The sequence below is a fragment of the Enhydra lutris genome, unplaced genomic scaffold, assembly GCF_002288905.1.
Source record: "Enhydra lutris kenyoni isolate GAN:26980312 unplaced genomic scaffold, ASM228890v2 scaffoldscaffold21, whole genome shotgun sequence".
In the NCBI taxonomy this organism is placed as follows: domain Eukaryota; kingdom Metazoa; phylum Chordata; class Mammalia; order Carnivora; family Mustelidae; genus Enhydra; species Enhydra lutris.
In genome coordinates, this window is record NW_019154105.1 from 75,533,854 (window position 1) to 75,542,503 (window position 8,650).

An 8,650-nucleotide genomic window follows, 5' to 3' on the forward strand; every position below is an offset into this window, starting at 1 on the left:
AGAGTTATTTATAGATCTTGGATTTTCATGTGTGTTGTTTGAAGAGTTATTTATAGATCTTGGATATCAGCCCTTTGTCTGTAGTGTCATTTGTGAATATCTTCTCCCATTCCATGGGCTGCCTCTTTGTTTTGTTGTTTCCTTTGCTGTGCAGAAGCTTTTGATCTTGATGAAGTCCCAAAAGTCCATTTTTGCTTTTGTTTCCTTTGCCTTTGGAGACATGTCTTGAAAGAAGTGGCTGTGGGTGATGTCAAAGAGGTTACTGCCTATGTTCTTCTCTAGGAATTTGATAGATTCCTACCTCATGTAATAGTGGGGGATCTTAATATGCCACTCTCAGTAATAGATCATCCAAGCAGAAAATCAATAAAGAATCAAGAGCATTGAATGACATATTGGACCAGATGGACCTCATAGATATATACAGAACATTCCACCCTAAAACAACAGAATACTCATTCTTCTTGAGGGCACATGAAACTTTCTCTAGAATAGGCCACATACTGGGTCACAAATCAGGGTTCAACTGATACCAAAAGATTGAAATTATTCCTGCATATTCTCAGACTACAGTGCTTTGAAACTGGAACTCAACCACAAGAAAAAGTTTGGAAAGAATTCAAACACTTGGAAGCTAAAGACCACCCTGCCTAAGAATGTTTGGATCAACCATGAAATCAAAGAAGGACTTAAACAATTCATGGAAACCAATGAGAATGAAGACACTTTAGTCCAAAACCTATGGGATATGGCAAAGGCGGTCCTAAGGGGGAAATACATAGTCGTCCAAACCTCCCTCAAAAAACTGAAAAATCCAGAATACACCAGCTTCCTTTACACCTTAAGGAACTGGAGAACCAACAAAGATTAAGCAATCCCCACACACAAGAAGGGAAATAATCAAGATCAGAGCAAAGATCAATGAGATACAAACTAGAGATACAGTAGGACACATCAATGAAACTAGAAGCTGGTTTTTTGAAAGAATCAATAAGATCACTAAATCATTGGCCAAATTAATCCAAAAGAAAAGAGAGAGGACCCAAATTAATAAAATTATGAATGAAAAAGGAGAGATCACTACTAACACCAAAGGAATAGAAACAATCATCAGAAATTATTATCAATAGTTATATACCAATAAGTTAAGCAATCCTGGTGAAATGGATGCATTCCTGGAAACTATAAACTTCCAAAACTGAATCAAAAAGAAATTGTCAGCCTGAATAGACCAATATCCAGTAACAAGATTGAAGCAATGATCTAAAACCTCCCAAGAAACAAGAGCCCAGGACCTGACGGATTCCCTGGAGAATTCTACCAAACATTCAAAGAAGAAATAATACCTATTCTCCTGAAACTGTTTTGAAAAGTAAAAACAGAAGGAAAACTTCCAAATTCTTTTTATGAAGCCAGCATTACCCTGATCTCCAAACCAGGCAAATACCCCACCAAAAAGGAGAATTTCAGACTAACATCCCTGATGAATATGGATGCAAAGATTCTCAACAAGATCCTAGCTAATAGGATCCAACAGTACATTAAAAAGATTATCCACCCTGACCAGGTGGCATTTATCCATGGAATGCAAGGGTGGTTCAACATTTGCAAATCAATCAGTGTGATAAAACAAATAAATAAGAGAAGAGAGAAGAACCATATGGTCTTCTCAATTGGTTCAGAAAAACCATTTGAAAAAATACAGCATCCTTTCTGATTAAAACTCTTCAGAGTATAGGGACAGAGGGAACATACCTCAACTTCATAAAATCCATCTAAAAAACCCACAGTGAATATCATGGGTTATGATGGGGAAAAGCTGACAGCCTTCCCTTTGAGATCAGGAACAGGACAAGGATGTTTACTCTCACCATTGTTGTTCAGCATAGTACTAGAAGTCCTAGCAACAGCAATCAGACAACAAAAAGAAATAAAAATATTCAAATTGGCAAAGAAGAAGTCAAACTCTCTCTCTTTGCAGATGACATGATGCTTTGTATGGGAAACACAAAAGACTTCACCCCCAAACTACTAGAACTCATATAGCAATTCAGTAATGTGGCAGGATACAAAATCAATGTACAGAAATCAGTTGCTTTCTTATACACTTCCTTATAATATGAATGCTTCCCTTATACAGAAAGGGAAATGAGAGAATTGATTCCATTTACTAAAGCACCAAGAACCATAAGATACCTGGGAATAAACCTAAGCAAAGAGGTAAAGGATCTGTACTCAAGGAACTACAGAACACATATGAAAGAAATTGAAGAAGACACAAAAAGATGGAAGAGCATTCCATGCTCATAGATCAGAAGAATAAACATTGTTAAAATGTCTATACTGCCTAGAGCCATCTATACTTTCAATGCCATCCTGATCAAAATTCCACTGGCATTTTTCAAAAAGCTGGAACAAACAATCCAAAAATTTGTATGGAACCAAAGAGACCCCAAATTGCTAAGGATATGTTGAAAAAGAAAAACAAAACTGGGGGCATCACATTGTTTGATTTCAAGCTTTACTACAAAGCTGTGATCACCAAGACAGCATGGTACTAGAACAAAAACAGACACATAGACCAGACAAAATGGGAACAAATATCCAGTGGAAAAAAGACATGCTCTTCAATAAATGGTGCTGGAAAAATTGGACTGCTACGTGTAGAAGAATGAAACTCGACCATTCTCTTACACCATACACAAAGATAAAAACTTGATAGTTTAAAATGATCCGTAATCTGTTACAGGATTATTCATGTGAAAGCTCCTGCATGGTAACTATACAGCTTGTTAAGATGTCCATGTTAATACTGTACACTGTACTGTACATAGGTATCTAAGAATAAGTTTATTGTGATTTAGAGAACAAGGTCTAAAAAATGACACCTTCAGAGAGCAAAACTATGATAAAAAAATTAGACTAAACAAATGGTAGTACCATCTGCCAGCAAAAACAATAGTGCCTACATCTGTTGTGTCAGTTACTAAGATGCTTCCATTATTTTATCTTAATTATTCCTCTCTGAAATACTACCTGGGAAGACATTTTACAGATGAACCATCTGAGACACACTGAGTTTAAGCAAGTTGAAGAAATCATACACCTAATTACTGAGAGAGCTCAAATTCAATCCCAAATCTATTTGGTTTCTAAAGATCATGTTCTTTCCATCATGGAATGTTTTGAAGAAATGAAAAGATTAGCTTTGAAAATATGGCTAATCGTATCAAGCATTATGATATGATATGATTGTGTTTTAATCATTATATTTTTTATCACCAATCTCAAATCTGCAGTGCTTGTATATTGAGGACCAGGTGAGAGCAGTTAATTATTTATCCATTTGTTTCTTGATGTTTCTACTGTCAAGCAAAGAGCTAATGCAAACATCTGGTACCCTTAAAATCAAGTTAAATGTTCCAGTATCATTATTTGAAATATGGATTTGCTGAATTACACAGATACTAGGTGCTGCAATAATTAAACTCCAAACTAACATTTTCTTCTGAATTTAGGAAATGTACAAGTGTTTTGGGTCATTTCGGTAAAATGGTGTGTGTGTGTGTGTGTGTGTGTGTGTGTGTGTGTGTGTGTGTGTGTATGAGTGTGAGACAGGGAGACAGGGATAGAGACAGAGACAGAGATTGGCTTAACCAAAGAACTCTCTTATTCAGCAGAAAGCAGCTAGCATACTGACTATGCCATATTGGCTTCTTGATATTTTCTGGGGTTGCTAAACCACCCATATCTTCCCAGCCCTGGGGTCACTTATGGTATTTTCACTTTAACAGATGACATTGCCTCTATGTCCTGAGACATGAGACTCAAGGATTAAAGAGATGTGGTTGTTACTCTAGGACCTAGTCCACCCTCTTGAACCCCAGTTTTTCCAGATTTAGAAAGTGTTGGTTGATTTCTTCTCTGTGAACTGTCTTCATATAACACATAAATTTCTATAGAAATTCACTCCTTCCATTGAACACCCTGTTTTCTGTTCTTTGTCTAGAGCAGGGGCTTGTAAACTCTTTTTTCTAAAGAGCCAGATGCTAAATATATTAGGCTTTATTGGCCAGATTTTCACTGTCACGACTATGCAACTATGCCATTGTAGTGTAAAAGGAGCCATAGAAAATATGAATGGATGTGATTGTATTCTAATAAAACTTTATTTACAAAAGCAGGTGGTCAAAGAAGTTGGGCCCATGAGTTATAGTTTTAGAGTATCACTATATTTTTTGTCTTTTATTTTTTTACCATAAGTATATTCATCTTTGACTTACCTTGAAATAAAATTTCAGGATTACAAAAACCAAAGAAATCAAATTGTCTTGACATAAAATATTCAAGAAAAAATATTCAGAAATATATATATTCTTCTTCTATTGACTAGTTATTCAACTGACTTTCAAACACTATCCTCATCATATTCCTTTTACCCCTTCTCTGTATACACAGAGAGTAACACACACACACACATGCACCCCAATCTGATATGAATTGCTGTCTCAGTTTGATTCACAACCGTCCTTTCAATGACATAATATTATGCCACTGTGTCTTTTTCTACCATTTCCTCTTCCTGGAATGCCCATCCAGACTTTACATACATAAATGCTGTTCATACTTCAACAATTAAATATGTAGAATTAGAATGATCATGACTATTGTTTTCCTAAGTACTGCAATCCTTGATGATATTTATCTTAATATGGCATTTATTTTCTGTGACAAATAATTTATGTTGTGTGTGTGTGTGTGTGTGTGTTTCTGTTTAATGCTGGTCTAGGATGTGAGGATTCAAGAATGATAAGTCCCATATTTCTGCCAATGTAAAGTTTATAGTCTGGTAGAGGAGACAGTCATTTGAGTACTTTTTTTTTCCTTATGTCTTCTTACTTTTATTAAACAGTATTGTATGGTATAACATTCCTTCTCACTAAGATTATAATGTACATGAAGATAGAAACCTGTTCTGTTTTATACACATCTCACAATAACTACAGTTAACACTCAAAAACAAAATGATGAGTAAAATTAAAAAGTTAAATTTTTTAAAAAAATAACTATTTAATTTTTTCTTTTTTATTATGTTCAGTTAACCAGCATATAGTAACATCCCAAGTTTTTGTTGTAGTGTTCAATGATTCATTAGTTGCATATAACACCCAGTGTTTATCCCAACACATGCCCTCCTTAATACCCATCACCCAGTTACTCCATCCCCTTACCCCCCTCCTTTCTGTAATCTTCAGTTTGTTTCCCAGAGTCCAGAGTTTCTCATAGTTTGTCTCCCTCTCTGATTTCTTCCCATTCAGTTTTCACACCCTTCACCATGGTCCTCTGCTCTATTCCTTATATTCCCCGTATGAGCGAAATCATATGATAATTGTCTTTTACTGCTCGATTTATTTCACTTAGCATAATCCCCTCCAGTTCCATCCATGTTGATGCAAATGGTGAGTATTCATCTTTTCTGATGGCTGAGTAATATTCCATTGTATTTACGTACCACACCTTATTTATTGATTTGTCAGATGAAAGGCATCTCAGATCCTTCCAAAGTTTGGCTATTGTTGACATTGCTTCTATGACCATTGGGGTGCATGTGTCCCTTATTTTCACTACATCTATATCTTTGGGGTAAATACCCAGTAGTGCAATTGCTGGGTCATAGGGTAGCTCTATTTTTAACATCTTGAGGAACCTTTATACTGTTTTGCACAGTGACTGCACCAGTTTGAATTCCCACCAACAGTATAAGAGGGTTTCCCTTTCTCCACAACCTCGTTATTCTAATTTGCCACATTTCCGCAGTTGCTTTGTTTGTAAGATACTGTGAATCTTACAACTGCAAGTTACTCCTTTAGTTTCCTCAAAAGTTAGAGTTTCAATGAAGAGTGAACCACATTGACCTTGATGTAAGGGAGCAGTGGTGCAGGTTGAGTGAAGGGTCAGTAAGCTAAGAAACAAGTGTGGGCTGACTGAAAAGAGACTCTCTTTTAACTTGCTGGTTTTCTGATAGTTGGGGGAAAAAAAGACTTTCTGTGATGAAACCATTGCTAAATCAGACCGAGAGAGAGAGAGAGAGAGAGAAACTGATTGATACGAACTTTTTTTTCTTGATTTCTTTCCTCTATACTTGTGACATAAATATTCAGAGAAAATATGCAACCATAGACCTAATGTGGGTCACTTACAAGAGGATTCACCACTCCTTCTCTTTAAACCTTAGTGTCTAATTGTGAAATTAGATTTTTAATTTCTAAGTCAAGTGAAAAAATGTGTTAAAATTATATATAGGTTGGAAAGCGTTTGATTCTAAATTACATGAATATTTTTATGAAGGTGTACTTCTTACTTTGTCTTATGATTATTTTGACATAAGTCTGCTGCCTAATTTGCTTTCAACATAATGATGATGGCATGAGCCCAGTGTTTAATTAAGACCTATCTTCTGACAACTAATGGTTGAATTTGACACCTTTTTGCTATATCCTAACATGGTTGAGATTTTGTCAAGCTTTTGGCTGAGATCCAGTTATCACAGCTGTTCTTGTATGATCACTGCTTTGAGAAAACTGTTTTTCCCACCTCTAAACACCTATTTTTAAATGTAATTTTGCTGTGAGAACTTCTTTTATCCTTTCCTATGTATAAATACTTTCCTTTTGGGGAAATTCTTAACTTTGGCTACTAAATGCTATTCATAATTATTACTCATCTGTGATATCATTAGTAAGTAAATCACCAAAAACTCCGAATTTAAGTATTATAGGGAGGGTAATATTGTTAGATTAAAGTAGAGAAGCTTCTAAACCAAAGGAGCAGCACATATCATGAACATATGATAATATGATTAAGTTGGTATAAACATATTAAATTCATGTCTCCATACCATTTTATTCTTTTACTCTTATAGACAAGATATAAACTTCATATTGAAATAGGAAGGCAAGCCTACATTATCCTGAATGTGTGAATAGTTAGCATTTATTTATATGTTAAAAAGGAAATACTCCCTCTTCTCCATAGTTTCCTTAAGTCATGCTTTCTAATTCTAGATACTGGGTTTATTCAGAAGTAGGACACATAGAATGGGATTTTAAGGCCCTAGAGTGGAAGCATGAACAAAATGGGTTTTTGTTGGAGTAGCATGTAAGGGTAATGGAATAAACCCAGGGTTTAAGTGTGACATTGCACAACTAATTTAAATATAACTTTCCATTGGAACATATGTAGTTTTACATTAGATTAAACATACTTATGGGCCTCTGGGTGGCTCAGTCAGTTAAACATCTGCCTTTGGCTCAGGTCATGATCCCAGGGTTTTGGGATGGAGCCCCCTCCACCCCCAGAACCAATGTAGTTCACAGCAGGGAGCCTGCTTCTCTCTCTCCCTCTGTCCCATCCCTGTTCTTGCACATAGTCCCCCTCTCTCTCTGTCAAATAAATAAATAAAGTCTTTAAATATACTTATGTAATTACTGTGATCACTACTTATGGGATTGTGATTATGTAAACTCTATAAACTCCAAGAAAGACCTGGGTTCTGAATTACATGCAGTTGAATTTTGTATTCTGACCCTGCTAAACTCACCTCTATATGATGTGCCACAGTGCTCATAGACGCGATGCTGTAACAGAATTGCAAATATGACAGTAGCACCAACATTTCTCATTTGATCCATTATGTCTCATTTTACCTTTTATTACTCCAATTTTGAGTCTTGATTAACTCTGTCTCCTCTTCTGCTTGGACTGCTTAGCAGTCAGACTGCTTAAGACTCCTCTTCAGTCTTAGTTGGAATACCTACCAATTCTTTTTTGCAGTTCTTTCAACTTTCAACTTTCAACTTTGTCCCCTCCAATTTGAATAATATCTGATTTTACCAATCCTGGGTGTCCACTGGGTGTTACCACCATTAGCTATCACTGCAATCTGTGTCAAAAAGTCCATGTTTGTAGTTTTGAGATATAGTATTATTAACATTTACAGAGAGCTAATAGTAACATATAATTAATTGTGAACTTGGAGGGTGTATAATTTTTTTTTTAAGAAGTGTGTCCTAAATGGCAATGTCACCCTATCTTGAGTTCCCAATAATCTTTTTTCTTTCCTGATGATTCAATTAATACACTTCCCTAAAACAAACTTGTATCCCAGTTTTGATCCCTTTTATAGCCAGTTATTTAAAAGTGATGCTATATCTAGGAATGTTAAAGAATATTTTCTTTCCTTATTGGTTATTAAAAGTCTAAATAGAAAGGATTTCAAACATAAAGGGCTGACTTTGTAGGTGTGAGACCCATGCAGTTGCACAGGGCCCCACACTGACAGATAACCACATGTGGGATAATGCTCTTCTGTCTTTGTCCTGAAGTTCTTAACAATTTTTAAAGCAATTTCTTTTTTCACTGGGCTTGACAAATTATGTAGCCAGCTTGCTTTTGAAATTTGGCAGAGACAGTAAGAAATCTGCTCATAGGTGATTTGGGATATTAATTAAGGAGAGAAAAACTCTCGGGATAAAGGGAAAGCTTTAATTCAATAAATACTAAGTACATACTTTTCGGCAGATCTATTCTTAGAACTGCAGATATGGTAGTCAAGCAGACAAGCAAAATCCTTGTGTTATGGAGCTTGTGT

The 8,650-nt window shown here is 35.6% G+C and overlaps 1 pseudogene; it reads right to left on the reverse strand.

Annotated features, from left to right (window-relative positions):
• Positions 1-7,691, reverse strand: part of LOC111148896 — a 30,185-nt pseudogene extending 22,494 nt beyond the window's left edge.
• Positions 7,692-8,650: the final 959 nt, after the last annotated feature.